The sequence below is a fragment of the Heterocephalus glaber genome, unplaced genomic scaffold (assembly GCF_053883595.1).
Source record: "Heterocephalus glaber isolate CG9 unplaced genomic scaffold, H.glaber_assembly_v1.0 deba00001550, whole genome shotgun sequence".
In the NCBI taxonomy this organism is placed as follows: domain Eukaryota; kingdom Metazoa; phylum Chordata; class Mammalia; order Rodentia; family Bathyergidae; genus Heterocephalus; species Heterocephalus glaber.
Genome location: NW_028258343.1, coordinates 13,572,800 through 13,596,109, shown reverse-complemented (window position 1 = coordinate 13,596,109; position 23,310 = coordinate 13,572,800). Strand labels below are relative to the sequence as shown.

General features: G+C 39.3%; 1 pseudogene across 1 annotated transcript in view; it reads right to left on the bottom strand.

Moving 5' to 3' along the window:
- Nucleotides 1-705: 705 nt before the first annotated feature.
- Nucleotides 706-23,310, bottom strand: part of LOC101703004 (protein FAM204A pseudogene) — a 65,770-nt pseudogene continuing 43,165 nt past the window's right edge. Inside the window, exons 5-8 of the transcript XR_015442545.1 lie at nucleotides 19,206-19,395; nucleotides 13,418-13,481; nucleotides 11,676-11,830; nucleotides 706-8,683 (exon numbers count right to left, since the gene is read on the bottom strand). The product of XR_015442545.1 is annotated as a protein FAM204A pseudogene (transcript). The remainder of the gene's footprint in view (nucleotides 8,684-11,675; nucleotides 11,831-13,417; nucleotides 13,482-19,205; nucleotides 19,396-23,310) is intronic.

Below are 23,310 nucleotides of genomic sequence, written 5' to 3'. Positions count from 1 at the left end.
CCCTCTTACATAGTGACGGGAACCTGAGCCACAGCCCTCTATCCTATTTCTGGTGCAATTTCTCTTCCTGTGAAAGGTAACTAGAAATGATCTCTGTCTCTGTCTGTCTGTCTGTCTGTCTGTCTCTCTCTCTCTCTCTCTCTCTCTCTCTCATACATGCTTTAGGGAGAGGTTGTGATAGAAAAGGGAACAATTGGGCTATTCTCTCTTTTTTTAGCCCTCCCTTACTCTCTGGATGTTCCAGGGAATGGAAAATGCATTTTCCAGTGGAGATATTATGTACTGAGCAGGGGTAGTAAATAGAAACAAGTCGGACCAATGCATAATTTATAAATGAGAACCCTGGGATTATTTCTACCTCTTTGTAGCATCAGAATATGGCCCATACTTAAACATCAAGTAGGACACTTGATTTTTATATAAAGCTGCTTTAAACCTTCAACAGCACTGGGAATTAATCTTTTATATTCTTTAAAGAAATAGCAGGTCTCACATCTGGGCACTGGGATTAACTTCAAGGGAAGACACTCTAAGGAAGGTGCAAAGGCACAGAGCATGGCAATTTTGACTTTGCTGCCTGGAAACAAAAAAAAAATTTTTAATGAAATAAAACTATAAGATGCACTTTTTACATACTTTACACAAGGTTCAACTTTTGGGTTATGAATTACCAAAAAACATCACAACAACTATTTACATATATAAAATTCAATTACTATGAACATAATTGCTTACAAAGAATGCTTTGTTTATATTTAAATTGCATATTACAACATTTTTCACAAAGGAAAAAGTTCTGCATGGGTTCCTGTAAATGATTTCTGCTTCAATTTTGTTAAAAATACATCTCATTGTCTTAATCATTTTTTTAGCAATTTAAAAATATTTCTGTATCCCTTTATGTGAATTCATTAACTGTACCAAAGCTTCTAAACTTTATATTGTAGCAACTACTTTACAAATCCTAAATTCTAGGTTAAATATTAAACTGTAAAACATTTGGCCACGGAATCTATTATTAGAATTCCTGAGCATCTTTGGGTAAAAGCTATGTTTCCTTAAAGTATCTGAATGAAAAAAAGAGAACCTTCATTATTAAGCAAATAAATTACATATATACCTATTGTGGTTTGGATCTAGAGTGTTCCTCCAAACTCATGAGCTCAGAAGTAGGCCTTTTGGAAGGTAATTGGATCGTGCAGCACTAAATGTGTCTGGATTCATCCACTGGTGAGTTTAAGCTGGATGTGCTGTTGGAAGATGGGACCTGGTTAGTCAGGCCACAGAGGGTATAACCTAAAATGATGTATCTCCCCTCCCAGGTCCTTCCTTTGCTCTCTGCTTCCCAGGAACCGTAACATGCACAGCTTTTCTCTGCCTAAGCCCTTCTTCCACCATGCCATTTCTGCCTTGGAACCAGCTGACTATAGACTTAAACCTCTAAAAACCATGAGCCAAATAAACCTCTCCTTACATTGCATGTGTTGGGTATTTTGTCCCAGTGATGACAAAGTGACTAAGGCAGAATTTGCTACCAAGATGAGGTCATTGCTGTAAATATACCTGAGCATGTGGTTAAGAAGTCTTTGGAACTGGTTCATGAGAGGAGTTTGAAAAGGTTTGGATATGTAAAATAGAGAAGCTCTAAAATGTTGTGTACAATGGTTGTGTGATACTAGTAAGAGCTCAGAAGACCAGAATGCTGATAAAAATGGAGATGGTAAAGGTCAAGCTCAGGAGGTTTCAACTGTGAACAAGAATTCCATTGGCAGTTGGACTTGAGACCATGTGTGTTATGTTCTGGTTGAAATTTTGCTTACATTTTGCCCAAGTCCTGAGACTTTGCTGAAGACTGAGATTAAGGGAAACAAACTAATTAATCTGGCAGAGGAAATTTCAAGAAAACCCAGTATTCATGCTGTGGCAGGGGTACTTCTGGCAGCCTTTAGCCATATCTATTATAAGAGTCAGGACCAAAAGTGAGAGTTGAAAAATTTGAAAAAGTTGATGTTGGTTAAAAAGGAAGCACCTGCAAAGTTGGGGCCTATAAAGTTTTGGCTACGGAGAGCATGGTTGCTGAAATGATTAGTATTAGAAAGAAGCCAAGTGGTTAACATGGCTTTCTTCAGAATACCCTGCCTGTGTCCTCCAGTGTGTACTTTTATCTTGCTTTTTTTCTCTTTTACTTGGCCCAGTTTCACTCTGCAGACCCAATTTCTCTCTTACTCTTCACTTTTACTTTTTCAAGTAAATGTTGCTGCCATTTAAAAAAAGAAAAAGAAGCCAAGTACTTTGGATCGGGACAATAGGAAAGATGCCTGGAGGGCATCTCAGGAATCATCAAGATCTCATCTTCAAAAACTTAAAGGTACAAGTAAAAGGCTTTGTTTTGAGAAGACAGTCCCAAGGCACCGAGCTAGAGAAGAGCCACATAGGGAATTGGTTTCCAGTATTTGGTTCACAATGTTCAGCTATCTAGACACTGGGAAGCCTCTGCAGCCATGATCTAAGGGAACCTGTCTACTGCTGGTGTTGGTGGCAGACCTGTGTCATCTACATGGTTTTATTGGCATGTAGAATGCAAAAACTGTGGGGGTCATGGAGGCTTCCACCCAGACTTCAGAAGAAGACCTGGGAAGCCAGGCTGTGAGCCCTTGAGAAGACAGTGTAAAAAGTGATTACTGTGAAGTCAAAGGTATAGTGGAAACCTCAGGAAGTTGGAGAAGCCAGGAACACAGAACATCTCAGGAAAGCCATAGGCAGTGAGTGAAGCCATCCCAAGAAAGTAGTCATGAGGGCTTCAACCTACAAAATGGCATAGGAGTGGAACCACCCTTTTGGAGCTCACATTTGGCCACAGTTTGCTCTAGCAGCAGACATGGAATTACAGAATTTAATGTTTTTCCTATTGAGTTTCAGTAATTCTTTGGTTCTGTTCTTTCTATCCCTTATTCTTCCCTTTTATGATAAGACTATTTACCCTGTGCTATTGTATGTCTGCAATATATAAATTTCTTTTAGATTTTTTACAGGGACTCACAGCTAAGAGTTTGCCCTGAGTCTCAGAGGACTTTGGACTTGGACCTTCCAGCAATGGATCTCTTAAAATTTTGGTGACTCTTAGAGACTGATTAAATGTATTTTGCATAAAGAGATGTGCATGAATCTCTAAAGGGCCAGGGATGGAATGTTTTGGTTTGGATCTGGAATATCCTTCAAAAACTTGCATGCACTTTGAGGTTGGGCTTTTGGAAGATGATTAATCTTGAGGATGCCATACTCTCCAGTGAATTCAACCACTAGTAAGTAAGCTGAGTATGCTGTTGGAAAATGGGGCCTGACTAGATGTGGGTCACTGGGGGTGTGACCTGGAAGGGTCTATCTCTCTCCCTGGCTTCTCTTTTTCTCTCCTGTGCTCCCTGACCACCATGACGTGAACAGATTTCCTCTGCCAAGGCCTTTCTGCCATGTTCCTTCTGCCTTGGAGCCAGCTGACTATGGATATAAACCTCTAAAAATGGTGAGTCCAAACAAACCACTCCTCCTTTAAGTTTTGGGAACTGGATATTTCCTCCCAGTGATGAGAGAGTCTAAGATATCACTGAACAACAGAGCCTCAGAATACATAAGACAAATCTGGTAGAATTACAGGGAGAAATAGACTGTTCTACAACAATACTTGGATACTTTCATACCTTGCTTTTTATAGTTAGCAGAATGATTAGAAAAAAGATAAGGAAATCAAAGAAACTATAAACAAACTAGACCTAAAAGACATATGTAAGATTTCTCACCCCCAAACCACTCAAATAGGTATCTTTCTCTAGTGCACATAGAACACATTCATGGGAAATGAGACATATGGGAAGGACCATATGTTAGAACACAAAATAAATCTCAATACATTTTACAAGTTTGCAATCACCACCAGAAATTGATAACAGAGGAAAACTACAAAACTCACAAATTTGAGGAAATTAAAGACATACTCTTAATGTAATTCATCCCCTAGCAAGAAGGATTGTTACTGTTTCTCAATTTTGGTTAGAAAGTAAACTGGCCCAAGTAGAGATCAGGTGCCTCCCCTGCACCAGTCAACTGTGGCAGAGTGGTATATCTGTAAGAAGATGGCAAATTCTGGCATCACCACACCATGGGACAGGGTGATTTCCCAGAACAGGAGGGGGATCTGCTTAGACAATATCATAGATCTACCACATTGACAATGTTTTGTAAAAAGTGAAAAATCTGAGGAAATGAATATTAAAGATACAAGTGAAGGAAATAGGAGAAGGTTGACATGTAGCTGGTGACATGAAAGTATCATCTAATACTCAGTCATCCTGTGCCAGTGATCCTGAGAGTGAGTATCTTTGCCAAAGAGAATAGAAGCATATCCACATGTCAATAGAATCATGGTAGCCTGAGCTCAACATTGAAAAGTGAAGTATAGAGGAAAATTAGTGGAAGAATCTAGAGGAAATAGAAGAAAAGAGGCATGTCTTAATAAATACCACAGATTGGGTGTATATCTTCACATTTCTGGAAGCACACAAGAATGGTAGGGTAGGTCCAATAAAATGACCTGGAATGGGAGTGACATCAGAGAGGAAGCTATAAAGGGTGTCCTCTGAAAGTAAAGGGAGCCAGGTGTATTAGTCAGGTTTCTGCTACTGGGATCAAATGCCCAACACCTGCAGCTTACAGGAGGAGAGGTTTTATTTGGTTTACAGTTTCAAAAGATTCCATCCATGGTCAGCTGGTTCCAAGGCAGGAACACCATGGTAGAAGGGCACAGTGGAGCAAAGCTGCTCACTTTATGATGGCAGCCAAAAAACAGAGCATAAGGGAAGAGCACCAGCAAGAAAGGCTCTCGACAGCCCCAGTGACCCACCTGCAACTGGGCCACACCTTCTAACAGCATTTTCAGCTATGAACATCAGTGGGTGAATCTACTCAGGAGTACAGCACTCCCTCAACCCACTTAACTCTCGAGGAGTTTCTTAATACACTCAGGTTGACAATTAAGCTTAACCATCACACCAAGAGTCTCCAATGTTAAGAGAAAGACCAAAGTGTACACATAAGTGGGGGATAAATTTCAGTCATTTGTAGGAAAATGAATGTACCTTGAGACCATAGTGTTAAGTGAAATAAATCAGACGCACAAACTTAAGTGTCACATGATTTCTTTAATATGAGAAACCCAAAGTGTAAGTAAAGAGCAAAAGAAAAGACAGGTAATAGGAAACAAGGAAATAGATCTTTTGCAAAAGGGAAAGGGACCAAGAGATGAAGGAAGGAGGGGGGAAAGAGGGGGAAGAGAATGAAAAAAGAATTGAGATGTGTAATGTACATACACCAACTCCCCATGATGAATGTAATCACTATGTACTTAAACACAAGTACTTACAAAAATACTTTTTAAAAAGCAAATAATAATAATTATTATTATTATAAATAAACAGGACCAGGGTGGGTAATAAAGAGCACAGAATTAGACTGAAGCAGATAAAAGAAAAATGGAAGGAAATCAAATCAGGATAGATTGTTCTCTGAAGAAGTTTGACTGGGCCTGATAAGAGAAAGAATAATAAGTTAGGGACAGGAAAAAGGAGCAGTGGGAGAGAGCAAAGGTGGTTACTTGCCCAGGACAGAATGGGGACAAAGACATGGAAGAGGGATGTGACTGAGGCACTTGTATTCCGAGGAGCAGTCAAGTTTATGGAGAAACGGCCAACCATGTGGCCTCCGAGTCTGGCTACCCTGGCTCCAAACCCAAGCCTGTCTCTTCCTAGACTCAGGGCTCCAGCTAATGGAACTGGGACTCTGTGTAAGTTCTCCCTCAGCCAGTCTCCTGTCAACTGGAGATTTTGCTGCAGATTTAGATGCCATTGTGGGGCCTTTGATGAAACCCAGTGCTTATAAAGTCAGGGATGCATCCTGGAAATCACAATAGTAGTTGGTATTACCAGCATATCTGTATGTTAGAAACTGTGATGAGGACTTCATTTGGAAGTGTTTATATAAAATCAATCTCTGTCTCTCTCTCTCCCTCATGCATCCATCTCCATTCTTCCTTTTATCCATTCTATATGTTCTAAAATTTATATATAGTTATACATTTACTCATATTGTATAAAAGAATTTAAAATAATTACAGGACATTCTTGAAATAAAAATATCTGACTTCTAAAAGAAAAAAAAATATCTGACTTCTGACACCTAAAACTTACACTCTTCCTTTGTGTTTCAGTTCACCCCTTCTGAACTCCCACCTTTGAAATGTAAATCAGGTGGGTCTCTCCATGGACACTGTTCTCAGCATTACTACACTTAACCTAATCCTGTTGTAATAACCTGCACATCTCCACCTGAGCCTCCTGTTGCAGGTGTGCATCATGTTTTCCACATTGCAGGCTCCTTGATGAGAGGGTCCACCTCCTTTGGACCTCTCAGATCTATTACAATGTCATCTGCAAACCACAGGAACACACATCATACTGAGTCACAAAAGTGAGTGCTGTAGGTTTAAGGAGTAAGAATTTGTAAAAATCAGTCTTTTCCTCATAACCATTTTTTTGCTGTCCCCGTTTGATGATTCTTGTAACAATTTCTTATTTCCTTATTCTTTCGAGGGAATTTCTTTTGCTCCCTTCGGTATCTCGGGAGTGGAGGGGGAAAGCCCTGTGTGCTCCAGGGTGAAAGGTTTATACTGCTGCTGTCTGTCACTCACAAGAGAAGACCTGGTCTTTCTGCCCTCAGGTGACCACCCAGAGGCCCCGTGCAGAGGGCTCCACCCTGAGCTGAAGGAGCAGAGTAGGTGTGGGGAACACCAAGCTGCTCACACTGACAGTACTGGTGCTTTTCCGGGCAGAAACTGCTGAGCTCATCTCCTTGGCTGGTAATTAGCAGACTCCTTTCACCTTGTTACAAGAGAATTTCCTTTTTTTCTTGCCCCTGGCAGTGACCTGTCATACTTCTTAAAACAGTTCAGACAAGTCCTCAAGAGAGGAAGAATAAAAATAGTTCTTAGCAAATGATGGCATGCGGAGCTCCTTTTGTAGGGAGCTTAAATTAGGAAAAATCCTGGGTTTCAAGAGTGTTTGGTTCTGTTTTGGAAACTTAGTGAAATGTCTTCAAATATGTTAAATTCATTCATAAATTATATATATATATATATTTATGTTCTATATAATTTTTTTCTAAGCACATAAACTGTATGACTTAGCCAAAAAAATAAAAATAAAAATACTTTAAAAAATACAAAAAACTAGCCAGATGCGGTGGCTCGTATCTATAACACCAACAATCTGGGAGGCTGAGCAAGGAGGACAGAAAGCTTTCAAAGTGTAAACTTAGTAAGATTTCATTTTAAAATCACAAGTCTAAGTTATTCAGTTACACATTTTAAATTTGATATACAAAGCTGATGTGCTACTCTGGCCAAATTCTTGGAAATTTAACAAATGTATAAATATTTTTTTAATGTACAATATTACAAATAGCAATACTGTGTTTTGATTCACATACACATTTCTGTAATCAATTCTAAATCTTTGCAGAGTTGAAATATGCTTAAACATCAAGGAAATAATTACACCATCACAAGCAACTTTGAAGGATGTGGTTCTCCCAGCGACTCATTTTGCTTCTCTTGATATTTTCTGGTACATATATATTTCTCTCTGAGTTTTCTGTCTAAACAAGATGGTAAATCAGGACTGTAAGAAGTAGCGTGAGCTCCCAGATGCTGGCTATGGTGGTCAAATAAAAACAAAATAAGCTCAGGAATAAAGTCTTGTTTGACTCCAGTGAAATGCATTAGAGAGCACAATTTCCATGTGAGGCAAAGGTGAGGTAATATTGTAAAATTGCAACATACACAATTCAACTGGTTTCCATCTCACTTCTCTGGGTCTTATAAAGTGGGTCTGCGGAGACATTTGCTTGATCGACCACTGAGTCCTACACAGTCGGAAGACTGCCCTCCTTTTCACATTTCATTGGTCGATTTTGTCTCTATATTATGCTCCTCTTTGCCCTCCAAGTACTATGTTCTCTTTGCTTTGCCCTGACGCCTTGTGCAGCTCTCAAAAATAACTTCCTGTAGTTAAGGGGGCCCTGGAGGAAAAGCTACACTCATGATTCAGGGTGATGATTTCAGTTCTCAAATGCCCTCTATATATAGAGCCTACTTGCTTGAGTAAATGTGGCAGGTTTCTGGCTCTCAGGAATCCAAAGGGAGTGCTGAAGGGAGGGCAGGGATGGAATGTGAAATGAGCTTCCAAGCTTTGGGCTGCATCTGGGTAGGGGCAGCATGGCAGTGGGTTGTTGCCTCCTGGTGGCTTTGCAGCTGAATGACCTGAGTGTTAATGTTTCACAATTGTTTAAAAGCAAAGTGTGACTGGTAGGGGAGCTTTGAGCCATTTTTAATTTATTACCTTATTTCCAGATACTAGAAATTAACAAGGAGAAATGAAAGGGGCCAGAGGATAGCAGAAGCCCCACGAGGGTGACTCATTCATAAAAGTAAGTGGTGTCCTTTGTTAGCAGCATGAAGACAGTCTAGGTGTGGCCATGTGAGAATTCTCAAGTCTCTGTTATCTCCTCTTTCCTAAAGATTCATCAGTGCACATTCCAATACTTGTCATGAACTTTAGCTTCGAAGGCTTTTTAGAACCTGTTTTAAAAAAAAACAACTTTTGTAAAGTTGTAATGAACTCTCTCTCTCTCTCTCTCTCTCCCTCTCTCCCCCCAAAACAAAAACATGTTCTGTCTCCTTCTCCCCTACACTTCCTGTACCCAATTTTTGAGTCTGAATAGAGCCCTCTAAGCATCCTATGTATTTCTGGAATTATATGTAAAGCTGGGGGAACATCTTGCTTTGGAATTTGAAGGTGTTACTCTGCTCAGGGATTTCAGAATCCAGAGATGCCTTCCTTACGGCTTTACAAACCACTCCAAGGGAATTTGGTAAGTAGTCTTCAGAAAAACAACTTGAATTGAAAACTAAGTTTGGTAAAGGGTCATCACTAATCTAGTGTGCCTAGAATGGTTAAACAAAAAAAAAAACAGTAGTAAGTAAGATTTGAGGTACAAAGATTTCAATGCCGATTTGGCCCTTTTATTCACTGAATATGACTTTGTCTGACTCAGCTCATTTTATCACCTGTTTTTTACTCAGATAATGGGTCACATTTTCACATGCTGCACTGGCTAACATTGCTGTCTTATTACCCTACATTAGCTATTATTGCTGACAACGGTTATCACTGATCTTGTTTCTGATTTTATTGGAAATGGAGTTAGTATATTCTAATTTAAATTGTTCCCCTTGTTTTTGGAGAGTGGATAACTTTTCCAGTTCGTCCACCCATTCCTTTAGGGAACTGGCCCTCTCCACTTTGTCTTGGTGGTGGAATCTACTTCACCACCCTGTTGACTTTGGAGCTGGCCATGTGACCTTATCTGGCCATGGGGACGTCAACGTATGTGATCCAAGGAAAGTCTTCACATGTGTTTCTTCTAATTACCATAGAAAGTGCACACTCCAGGTAGCTGGTAGCCCTTTTTAGAAGACTGAGAATGAAAATATGGTAAAAGAAGTAAACTGAACTAGAAATGGATTTCAGCTTGGCATAGCAAAGCCCATCCTAAATGAGCTGAACTACAGCAACAGACAGACCTGCGGAGATGACAGTAAATGTTCATTGTAAGGCACTGGGATCTTGAGTTTACTATATGGTAAGAATGGATGGATTCAGACATTGATACCACAAGTGTGACGTTACCTGTGAAAGCACCTCACCCATGCAGTATTCTCACTGGGACTAGGAAGTGGGTGATATGAACCTCAGGGTAGGCAGCTGGAAAACTTACAATCTGTGTTGTGTACTGGCAAAACAGTGAGATAAATTACCATCTTCTATACCTTGGGAGGCAGAAAATGTACCTAATGGACCTGTGGAATTAGAAAGATTTCAAGACAGAATGTTGATAGCAACGAGCAGGTTGTTGCAAGACAGAAATGAGCCCAGAACAGGAAAGGCCGATTTACAAGCAGAATTGCAAGGAAATAAAGAGAGCACAACAATACAGGATTGAATAATGAGAATATTTGTCGCTAAATCATAGCTACGGCCATGAAGACATAGGATAACATCTAAGTCCAAGTTGAGACCTATGACATACTTTTTAAATTTAATTAATTTATGTTTGAAACTGGTTTCACTGTGTAGCCCAGTCTGGCCTCGAACTCATGGCAACCCTCCTGGCTTGGCCTCCCAAGAGCTGGGATTATAAGGTATCCACTACCACACCTGGCAATGTCTGCTTATGAAACCTGAAAAATTAAAGTAGTGCTAGAAGATCTTATGGAAATATAAAATTTGCTGAAATCCTACTCGTAATTGGGATTCCTTGGTGATTATTCTTCTAGTGCCTTACCTGATAATTTTTTGCCTATCTCAGTGTCAAAAAATATTCGTTTTCTTCTTGAAACTCTCTAGTTTTAGTTTTAACATTAAGGTCCAAGATGTTTCAAATTAATTTTTGTCTATGGTGTGAAAAAAGCTCAACTTTTTTTCTTTACAGATACCCAGTTGGGGCAACATCTTTTTTTTTTTTGAGGTGGGATCTTACTAAATTGCCCCCCTGGCCTCGAACTTGTGATCCTCAGCCTCTCATGTCACTGGGATCACAGGTACATACCACTGCTTTCATTTCAACATCATTTATTGAAAAGATTTTTTTTCTCAATCAAATTTTAATAAAAATGTTTATATTTGCTTGTATTTTTCTTTCCAGTGCTTTTTATTCATTCCCAAAGATCTATACTTCTGTCTGAGATGACTTCAGCCCAAAGAACTGTCATTAGAATCTCACTAGTTCTGCTGGCCTGGAATTCTCTCAGCTTTTGTTCTCTGCTGATCTGTGATGTGCTTAATGGGGCTCTTTCTCCTTATGCTACTTGGGGTTAGCTGTAAGGGAAAGTCTGAAGGACATCTTCCCACGACTTCTCACCCTGCCCCACATTGTTTTAGCTTTGTAAAAGTATGAGTACCCCTAATTACCTGTCCTGGCTTCAGTCCTGTTTATAGAATAGACCATTCCAGACCAGGCTCCAGAAGGATAGGGAAACAGGCAAACACGAAATGGACCAGTGACCACGAACTAAGATAGATGACCTGATCCCAGAAGATTCCAGCTTCCTCGTTCTCTGCTGCCCCTTATAAACCCCCACTGTGTAAGAGAGCTGCTGTTCTGGCACTTGGGAGCCAGCGGCCCCTGTCAGGTCTTTATCTCAGTAAAGCCTGTCCTTGCTGCAAGTGTTCTCTCTCTCTCTATTTCTTACATTATATAAAACTCTTAAATCTGTGGCTGTATGTCCTTCATCAGTTTCTGAAAATTTCCAGCCACTGTATTTTACGATATTTCTTCTGCTTCACTCTCCTCTACTTTTGGAACATTGATTTTTTTACATTGGGCCATTTGATGTTATTTCATTTGTCTGTTTTTATACAACCCATTAGCTAAGAATAGTTTTGACGTTTGAATGCCAATTATAAAGTTACCCACACACAAAAAAAATTTTCTTTTTCTTTTTCTTTTTTTTTTTAATTCTTCTTTTTAGTAGATCTGCATGACAAAAATCTTAGTGCAGTGGCACTTACCTGTAATCGTAGCTACTCAAGAGGCTGAGGAAAGAAGGTAACAAGTTTGAGGCCAGCCTGGGCAACTTAGCAAGATCCTGTCTCAAAAGAGAATAAAATACAGGGCCAGAGATGTTGCTCGGTGGTTGAACATCTCTAGGATGGCTTCCCCGGTACTGCAAAGAAAGAAAGATTACTCAATTGTTAATATACTTTCAATTTTATCAATAAAAATTATTATCATTATTATTATAAGTACCTTACTAATGTCCTTTATTTTAGTTCTTGGCCTACAAACCCTAGGCTCCTTGGCTCTTAACAGAAAAACTTGTTGGCTTCTAAGGTAGACAACAGAGGAAAAATTCTCTAAAGATTCTGTTAATTGACATTTTTAAACTATTAATTAGTTTCACAGTTTAACTTAGAGGAACTGTGTGACTAACCTCATTAATACAGGTGCCTATAGATTCTTTTTTATATATGATTTCTGAATAAGTTAACATTTACATATTTAATTCACATCAAATTAGAAGGCTTTTTATTGGCCTTTCTTCATTAGTCATATTAATTCTAGAAGTTTCTATTGCTATAGCTGAGGGGTTGTCACTTAATAGCATCTTTGCTTTATATTTAGTCTGACAATAAGAGAGACTAGAAGGACAGAACATTGCTTATGAAAACTGTCTTTCTGTATCCTTTTCTCTTTCTGGTAAACCAGCTTGCATGAATTAGGGTTTGGTTTTGGTTTTTGGTTTTCATTTTTATTTTTGTTTTAAGCACACAGTATAAATATTGAAGTAATTTATCGAGCTAGTGTTTCAGTTACCTATGGGGATATAGCAAATGACTCCAAAATGTGGTGGCGTAAAGCAATGACAACTTAAAATCTCTATGGATTGTCCAGGTTCTTCTGCATGCTGAGGTGGTGTGCTACGGTGGCTGGGAGGGCCAAATGGCCTTACTCACATTTCTGGCACTTGGTGGTAGCTACCATGTGGGAGTTCCATCGGGGTTGTTGGTTGGGGGCTTAAGGAGGCTTCTCCATGTAACTTCCTGGCATTCTTTACTGCATGGAAGCTCAGCACTAGAAATGATGCAGCACCACTGAGCAAACTATACCACAAAATGTACCTTGGTTTTGGAATCTGTTACCTTTAGGGAGATCTGGGTGAAAGTAACCCATTGTTTTATGTTTACAACTCTTCCATGAGACAAACTTATTTTCAAGTAAAAAGTTCAAAAAGAAACGGGTCACATAGTCAACCTAGATTGAAGGCAGGGAAAACAGATCCCACCTTTCAGTGGCAAGATGACAAGTTATATTGCAAGAGAGCTTGTAGCCAGAGCATATTGGTCTGATCTTGAATGCTTTCCTACCAAAGTTCAACAATCTTCGTCTTTTAATTTCGAGTCAGCTTTGTTGGTATTGCCACCCACTCGCCACTGAATCACATTTTCTAAGCATGATATAGAAAGAATAGATTGTCTTAGATGAGATTAAGGAACAGTCACTGACTTGACTATATTGTATCAGGCTGAACTGGGGATGGAGAGTCATCCTCTGAATGCAAACAAAATGAGCTGAAGTGGAGAGTGTCGTGTTCCAAAAAATCTGGGTCTGTAGACAGCGCATTGACTGGTAATCATGAGTTTTAATGTTGTGTGCTGATATTCCACAAAACACGGTCATACTGAAAGCTTTGTTTTAATAATTTGCAAGTCATTTCTAAACTCCTCTGAATTCATTTACAATCACATTTTACCTTCTGCCTCGGGCTTTTCGTAAGTTTCAAATTCACTTCCTGCTCCTTTAACTTTCTTTCACATCTGAGCATGGGAATGCAGAGTTTATGAGGAAAAAGTAAGAAATTTTGGATTATTTGGCACAGAAATTCTATGAAAGTCTCATTGCTTAAGAAACCACCATATTCAGACATTAAATTCATCTATGTTCTATTTTTGTGCTATCTATATCAGATTTGGCATAAGAAATATGCTAGTTTTCTAAAATGATGTATGTTTTATTTTTGTGCTATCTATATCAGATTTGGTATATGAAATTGATAGTTTTCTAAAATAAACTGGAAAGAGTTCCATCTTTTCATATTCAGCAATAATTTACATAACATAGGAGCCCTCTATGCTTTGAAGGTCAGATAGAAAGGACATACCTGTTAACTCACCGGGGCAGTACACATTTTTTAGAAGTAAATCTTTGATAACACACTTAAATTTTTTGGTGATTATTGGTCTATTCAGGTTTTCAATTTATTTTTCAATTTTTTAAACTTATACTTCTTAGAAAAGCAGCAATTTCATCTAGACCTTCACATTTGTTGGTAAAATGACAGTCATTTTGTGTGATCTCCCTGCAGTATAATGAATAATTTAAAGATGTTTAGAGTAAATCAAGCATAAAGGACAGAAAGGAATAAAATGAGCATATTTTAATGGCACTTAGGTGGATATAACCTGCCCTGACTGCTGTCAAATTGAAGCTTTTGACTTCTAAGAAAAAATTACTTAGAAAGTTATGTTTTAAGAATCAAATGCCTCAAATTTCTTGTTATTTAATGATAGTTCTTCTCCAGTCAGCACTAAGTATTTCCACATTATGAAATGGAATCTCTCTCTTCTTGAAGCAAAGACAGATTATTGATGGGCAGAAAGCGATTTTTAAGTCACTGGGGAAGCAACTGGTCTGCCACCCTTTTTATAATTTAGGGAGGACACCTGAGACTGAATTAGGAGTCCAAGGTTTGGTTCCAGGCTTCAACAGCTACAGATTATTATAGAAGAGTAATTTCTTGGTTTCAGATTCCTCTGGGATCATAACATATATCTCACTTAATTTTAGTGCAGAGAAAATAAAACTTTCCCCAATATTTCATCTAAGTCAGATAATGATCATATATTTATACATATAATGTATCATTATAGTCTTGTCCAGCAATGACAATAAATCATCAGCACAGCTGGAGCTCCCTGTCCCAAGTACATGATGCCCTAAAGTCCTCTGAATTTGTCCAAATCATCCTCTTATCCTCATCCGTGCTATGCTTGTATTCTCATGAGACTCCTAACTTCTGCAGTGGTGCCAGTTTGGCTACTGTCAGACTCAACCGTCACCAGATCTATTTCACCCTTCTCTTTTCTCTTTACAACCAGTCTCTGCCACCTCGACCTTCATTCCCACAGCATTGTTGTACTTTAGACCCTCCTGTTCTATTGCTTGTTTTTCCTGGACAAGAGAACTAAGATTCATCAAGCATCTATACCACATTGGATTCTGTGGCAGATGTTGGCTGCCTCCTTCATCTTGCTCTTTGTTTTGGGATGCCTTAAGAAAGAACCACAGACTGGAGGATAGAGGCAACAGAAATGGAATTTCTCACAATGTTGGATGCTGGAGGTCAAGATCAAGGGGTTTGCGGAGTTAATGTCCTCTGAGGCCTTACTCGCTGGTTTGTCCACAGCCATTTCTTCCTCCCCTTGTGTCTCTGTCCTGTTGGTGGTCTCTCTAGAGGGAGACCTGAGACCCCAGAAAGCACTGACTTTTAAAGAAAGAAAAGGAGACAGATTGGGGGGACGAACAGCAGTTTAATTCCTCTGACACTGTTCAACAATCACAAAGGGAAGTAGTAAGGCTTTTATACATGTAGAAAAGCAGCTTAGTTATTCTGGCTATCGTCTTTCTGATTTTAACTTCTGGTGACAAATGACTTTAAGTGACTCATAAAAGCTACAGTAGAATTCACAAATCCCCTGTTTCCGTTCACCAATCCCATACATCAAAGAGCACACCACAGCCCTCTTCTTATCAAATAGTATCAAGAGAGCAGGACGATTTCAGCCAAAATCAAGCCCACCGGCCCACCACAAACATCACAGATGTGCATAGTGAGTCGTATCTCCCTCACCACCGGTAGAGTCATTGGGTCCTGGTCCTCTGATCCCAGGAAATGGTAAATAAGAAAACTAGGAAAACCTGTTTTTCTCCCGTGAAACTTTCACGAGGTCTCTTAAAGTTTTCTGGCATTCTTTTAACAGACTTGTGGAATTTCCCAGAAATGACTTAATTTTCTCAGTTAAGAAACTTCTTGTGTTCAATTCTTACAACTAGATAGCTGAATTCTACCATTTCCCACAGTGTCCCAGGCTTTTCTCCTTGTGAGGACACCAGTCATCCTGGAGGAGGGCCCACCCTAATGGCATCACCTCAACTAGCCGTCCCCAGATACATTTACCTTCTGAGATAATATTGAGGGGGAAGGTGGGGACACAATGCAGCCTAGAACACTCTTCTATACTTTCTCTCCTAATCTGCTACTCCTGACTTCTCTAGGATGAAACTACGGAAAGGGGATGAAGATTCAAAGGCTTTTCATTTAATTTCTTTTAATTTAGCTGGTGTTGCTCTCTCCACCAAGGCTGTCCAATGAATGTTCTCCTGCCATAGTAGAATGGAAACTATTGACACTTACAGGATTTGTATAGTTTCTCTGCTCCCAGCAATGGCCTCCACCTTCCACCCTTCCATGATGCTGGCTCCTACCATCTCTCTCTCATCTCTTGCCCACCCAGTGGTGCACTCCACATAATTCCTTGGTACCTTTTTGCCACAACAGGCAGTCCTCGGAGGTCTGGGCTTTCCAAAATTACCATGGTCTGGCTTCTCTGCTGAGGATCATGGACCCAAGCTCAGAAACCATGCATCCTTCCTCTGTCCCTGCAATTACAGTCTGTTCCCTCAGTCACAGCCCACTCTCTGCCCCTCCATCACAGCTTAATGCAACCAGTTTCTGTTTCACCTCCCACATCCTCAGTTTCATGGGAACTTGTCAGGTTCTTCCAATAAACTGTGATTTTTACAATGGGGCAGGGGCCATGTGTCTCTAGTTAAGGGCAGGATGGCAAGTTTCTGGGCCACAGCAAACACTCCACTGGGCAGTAAAGGCCCAGGCTCCTTCCAGCCAGAACTTCTTCTCCATGAAGTATTCTCTTGGGGCTCCTTTATTAAGCCTGAGGTGGGTGCAGCAGGGAAATGCCCCAGTGTCAACTACTACAGACATTCTTCAACAATCCTCTTATCTGTCGTATCATTGAGGTGGCTGGTGTCACATCAGTAAAAACCAGAGGGAGGAGGACAGCAAGCTGTTAGAAAGCATGACTTCCAGAAGAAGTGATTAAGGGCAGGACATAAAATTTTTTTTGAAGTGCATTAAGTAAGATGATAAGGTGATAAATAGTAGGGAAAACTGTAATATCGTTGTTAACTTTTTTATGACTCTACAATTACTTTAAAGATCATAAGTAGAAGAGTACAACCAGTGGAAGAACATGAAAAGATCAGAGGACATAAATACGAAAACAGGATCTTTGACAATGGCTCCCCACTACCTCACTGCGTTAGGTCAACCGCTGCCATTTTCTAGGCCACTCTTTCCACCTTCCCACCTGCCTTCTTCACTGTGTTTCTGTGGGAATTGTTCTCTACTTTTGTGAGCCCTTCTATCCTCACTCCCACCAGAGCTGTATGTATGGTTAATTTTCTTGGGTTGTTGAACAATAGCAGTTTTCAAAATAGGATTCAAAACAATTGTGCCAGAAATGTTAATGCATGTTGCCACAACAAAACAAGGGTGCTAGACAAGGTACATTTGGAAAACTGTAGGTGAAACCATGTTAAATAGGTATAATTACAGTTCTGTTTTGTTTTTTAAAAAGGTTAGCATGAGGATCTTGGTTGAGAAACCAATTTTGCCCATTTCTTAACAGGTCCATAGAATAACTTAGCTCTTTGTCATATTGTCACCTATTGTTCTCTGCTTTCAGATTATTAAAATGCATCTTCAATTTCTTTGTGCTGTGAAGGTGTTTTCGCTTGTTGTTCTCACCTCTCCACCATTGGCAGCCTGCTCAGTTGTGGCCTAGCTTCCCTGTAAATCTTCATGCAGCCCCTCTACCTGAGTTGAGAAGTACTTGCATCCACTTTTGTGTCAAATAACCTCCTCTTACACACTAACACTGACTCTGTGCATAACAGCCCTACTATTGTCACTATGGCGACACTCTGTCCTTGGTCTTATTCAGACCATTAGGCATGCGTTATAGACTTTTCAGTTTCATTCCATCTAATCTTTGTCTTAATTTTTATTGTAATAAAACCAGGGGTCATAAATGGCATATTAAGTTTTGGCTTTAAAATTCATAAACATAAGTTTCATGAAGCTCTTATTTAATAGTTCATGCAGTCATCCAAGGCCTGTATGATTATTTCAGTTTAAGAAACTATTTTGTTCCCTTAACAAGTAACAGAAATCCACTATCTGCTAGGTGTAAAATTATGTGCCAGAAACACAAAGATAAGCAAAAATATCCTTCCTTCCCTCAGGACACTGACAACCTAGGAGCTTATATTCAGGTACATGACCTACATGACCTTAGAATCTGTAAAGTTCAAATTAGTATATTAAAATAAAGTGATATGGCCAGCAAGTACTCCCTCATTTCCTCTCATACAAACACAGCCAATTACCAATATCTCTTTATATCTGCAGTTTGTTTCACACTTAATTCTAAATCTCAGTTTGTCACAATACTGAAGAGTTTGTAACTTGTCAAGTGACAAACCAGCTAAACTGGGGGGGGGGAAGGCATTGTATTAATTCCAATCAGTGGGTTGTTTTCCTGTAATATTTCAAAATATATTGGTAAGGAAGCATCTTCCTTTAATTCATGCAATAAAATGTGCTCCAGGAAAGTTTATGGAAAATAAAAAGGTCCACATTATTTAATTATATTTTATATCACGTCTTATCATTTTTCAGATTTTTCTAGGGCTAGGGAAGATGTGCAGAGCTGGCTGGGATTGCTAATAATGATAAGATAGTTATTATTGAGCACTGAGTATGTGTTAAGCATGGTGATCTGCCTATTTATGTCCATTATCATTGATCTCTACAATAATCTAATGGGGGATGTATTGCCCCTAGCCCTATTTTTAAAATGAAGAACCCGAGGATTAAAAGATTGAATAATTTGCTGGCTTCTAAGGTGGAGGCAGAGTGAAGGTCTCATTCTTGTTAGTAAAAAGCCCACTCTTATTTGATTTCTGGGTAAGTGACACATAGAACATATAGCAGAAGTGCTACAAGTGAATAATTTATTAAACCAAGACATTTCTAGTCCTTTGCCAGATATCTTGGGTTATTAACTTCGCTGATGGCAAAACTCACTTCATCACTGTATAGAATCAAAACATCTTCATCCAGACTGGATCCTAAACAGTACACTGGAGGTCACTGCAACGCTGTTTCTCTTAGACCTGATTTTCTCCAGAGGCCTGTTCCACCTCCTTGTGTCACCACACATGCTAATGCTCCAGGGGACTGTGTTACATTGGGCTTTGCCCACTAGCAGCCACCACTGTACGGGTGGAAGACACAGCGACTCTTGGGTTGGGAGAAAATCAAAATGAAGCATCCCTGGCCTCTGTCAACTAGAGGCCAGAAGCCAGCTTCTTTCCACAGTCAGGACATTCAAACACACCTTCAGATATTGGCAAACATTCCCCATGGTGCAAAACCACATCCCGTAGAGATCCTCAGGGGAAGACATTTCTCTTCCAAGCTCCTGTGGTGTCTGGTGCCGCAGCTGCACAGTGTCAGCCCATGGAAAGGGATTTTGGTCTCCTTCAGATGGTTGTGAAACCCAACTCTCACATTTACTACCTCTGAGCCTTAATCAAACCACAAAATAATATTAGCAATTATTTATTGAATAATGACTATTCATTCATTTATTCAATCAAAATATTCCAGGAGCCAGGACATTTACCAAGTGCTGGAGATACAGAGCTGTGCAAAAATAACACTGACTTCTGATCTCACGGAACTTACAGCCTAGCAGTGAGGTGCATATTAATCAAACAGTTGTCCACATAAGTGCATAATTACCCAGTCAGATGAGCACTATGAAGTACATGGCATGAGCATAGGACCTGTGGTTGGAGGAAAACAAACGAACAAACACCAGGCACTCTGAAAAATCAGCAAGGCTTAACCACAGATAGCAAGTTTGCCATATTCCAAATATTGCATAGAGAAGATACGTGTGGCCTGGCACAGATATTGCAAATACTGTGACTGAGCATGTGAAGGCCAGTGATATTATTGCTCAGCCATGGTTAGAGGATTTGAAAGTATAAATGCTGGGGTTCAAGACCAGATCTGTTATGCTTTAGAGTCTGTATACTCTGTGCTTTAATTACTTGAGTAATTACCTCTTCATTATTCCACCTTTTACTTTCTTTTTTTTAAAATTTTATTTCATTGTTACATTTTAGGTACACAATATAATGACATTTATGATTGGAAGTTTGCACCTTTACATAATCTCTCTTGGTTCTTAGTTTTCCCCCTTCCCCTGCCCTCCCTTCATCCCCTCCATCCCTCCCTATTTACAAAGACTTTGTTTCCATTTTTTGATTTTCTCATATTACTTCCATTCCCTTCTTTCCTTTCCCCTACCCCTCCCATTCCCCTTCCCCTTTGCCCATTTCCTTCCTATTTCACATTATCTATTATACCTTTTAGTCCTTATTTACACTTTCAGTTTCTCACACCAGAGAAACTATCTAGGATTTACACATGTGTGCCCTATTTATTTCACTTAAAAGTATCGCCTCAATGTGCATCGATTTAACTATATATGTCTCTAATTTCTCATTTTTTATGGCTGAATAGTACTCCATTTTATTAAAAATCCACATTTTCTTTATCCAGTCTTCAGTTGATGGGCAGTTGGGCTGCTTCCAAGTTTTAGCTATTACAAATTGTGCTGCTATGAACATGGGTGCCCATATATCACTGTGGTATGATTTTTTAAAATTCTTTGAGGAAGATACCCAGCAGGGGAATAGCTGGATCAAATGGGCCTTCCAGTCCTAGTTCTTTAAGGTATCTCCATACTGATTTCCACAGTGGTTACAACAGTCTACACTCCCACCAGCAGTGGAGCAGGGTTCCTCTTTCCCCACAGCCCCACCAGCACTTGTTATTGGTTGATTTCATAACAGCAGCCATTCTTTCTGGAGTGAGGCAGAATCTCAACATTGTTTTCATTTGCATCTCTCAAATGACCAGTGATGTTGAACATTTTTTCATATTTTCTTTGCTATTTCTACTTCTTTGTCTGAGAAATGTCTGTTCATTTCAGATGCCCATTTTTGGATTGGGTCTTTAAATTTGGGAAGTCTGATTTTTTTTTTTAATTCTTTATAGATTCTAGACAGTAGACCTTTGTCTGAGGAACAGCAGGTGAAAATTTTTCCCACATTATGGGTTGTTTCTTCACCCTGATGGTGGTTTCTCTTGCTGTGCAGAAGCTTTTTAGTAGGAAGAGATCCCACTTGTTGATTGTTTGTGCTAGTTCATGGGCAACTGAGGTTTTGTTCATAAAATCTTTTCCTACACCAATGTCTTCAAGAGTTCTACCTAACATCTGTTCCAGCTGGTTCAGCACTTATATTTTAATATTTAGATCTTTAATCCATTTTTATTTTAGTTTAGTGCATGGTGAGAGATATAGGTCTAGTTTTAGTCTTTGGCAAATTGAAACCCAATTTCTCCAACACCATTTATTAAAGAGGCTATCTTTCCTCCAGTGAGGGTGTTTGGCTCCTTTGTCAAAGATGAGGTGGCTGAGTGTGTCTGGAGTAGTTTCTGCAGCCTCTAATCTGTTTCACTGGTCCTCAGGTCTGTTTCTTTGCCAGTACCATGCTGTTTTTATCATAGTGCCTTTGTAGTATAGTTTCAAGTTAAGGGTTGTGATACCCCCTGCCATGTCTCTGTTACCTAGAATTGCTTTTGCTAGTCTGGGTCTCTTCTTGTTCCAAATGAATTTGTGGATTGTTTTCTCAATGTCCATGAAGTATGCTGCTGGGATTTTAATTGGGATTGCATTAAATCTATACAGCAGTTTTGGAAATATAGCCATTTTCACTAAGTTGATGCTTCCTGTCCAGGAGCAGGGGATGTCTTTCCATTTTCTGATATCATCTTCAATCTCTCTTTTCAGAGTGCTATAGTTTTCAGAGAAGAGGTCTTTGATTTCTTTCGTTAGGTTGATTCCTAGGTATTTCAGTTTTTTGGATGCTATTGTGAAAGGAATTATTTGCCCTATTTCTCTCTCAGTGAGTCTGTTGTTCCTGTAGAGGAAAGCTATTGATTTTTGTGTGTTGACCTTGTATCCAGCTACCCTACTGAATTTGGTTATTAAGTCTAGAAGACTTCTGGTAGAGTTCTTGGGGTCTTCTATATAGAGTATCATGGCATCTGCAAATAATGACAATTGGACTTCTTCATTTCCTATCTTTCTTCCTTTTATTTCTTTCTCTTGTTTAATTGCTGTGGCTAATGTTTCCAAAACTATATTGAACAAGAGTGGTGATAGTGGACATCCTTGTCTTGGTACTGATTTTAGTGTGAAGGATTTCAGTTTTTGACCATTTAGTATGATATTGGCTGTTGATTTTTCATAGATGGCTTTTATCAGATTGAGGTAGACACCATTTATTCCAATTTTTTCTAGGGTTTTTATCATAAATGCATGTTGGATTTTGTCAAATGCTTTTTCTTCATCTATTGATATGATCATATGGTTTTTGCCCTTGGCTCTATTGATATAGTGTATTACATTGATTCGCTTGCATATGTTGAACCATCCCTGCATCCCTGGGATGAATCCCACTTGGTTGGGGTGTATGATCTTCTTGATGATCTTCTGCATTCTACTTGCCAGTATCCTAGTAAGGATTTTTGCATCTATATTCATTAATGAGATTGCCCTATAGTTCTCTTTTTCGGTTGGGTCTTTCTCCACTTTGGGGATCAAGGTAATGCTTGCTTCCAGGAATGAATTCTGGAGTATTGCTTCCCTTTCAATTTCATTGAAGTGTTTCAACAGTAGTGGCAGTAGTTTCTCTCTAAATGACTTGTAGAAGACATTCAGTGTCTATAGTGAAGCCATCAGGACCTGAGCATTTCTTAGTTGGTAAGTTTTTAATTATATTTTCAATTTCATTGATTGATATTGGGTTGTCTAGAATTTTTAGGTCTTCTTCGATCAACTTTGGTAATTAATATGTATCTAGGAATCTGTCCATTTCTTCAGTGTTTTCCGTCTTATTGCCATATAGGTTCTTGAAGTAGGTATTGATGATCCTCTGGATTTCTGCTGGGTCCATTGCAATTTCACCCTTTTCATTCCTAATTGCATGAATTTGGACCTTTTCTTTCCTTTTTCTGATAAGGTTGGCTAAGGGTTTGTCAATTTTGTTGTTTCTTTTGAAGAACCAACTCTTGGCTTCATTGACTTTTTGTATCATTCTCTTAGTCTCAATTGCATTCATTTCTCCTCTGATCTTTATAATTTCCTCCCTTGTACGAGCTTTGGGGTTGTCCTGCTCTTCTTTTTCTGGAAGCTTGAGGTTCACCATCAGGTTGTTTAATTGGGCTCGTTCTGTTTTCCTAATATGTGTATTCACTGCTATGAATTTCCCTCACAAGACTGCTTTCATTGTGTCCCATGGATTCCAATATGTTGTATTGTCATTGCCATTTAATTGAAGGAAGTGTCTGATTTCTTCTTTAAT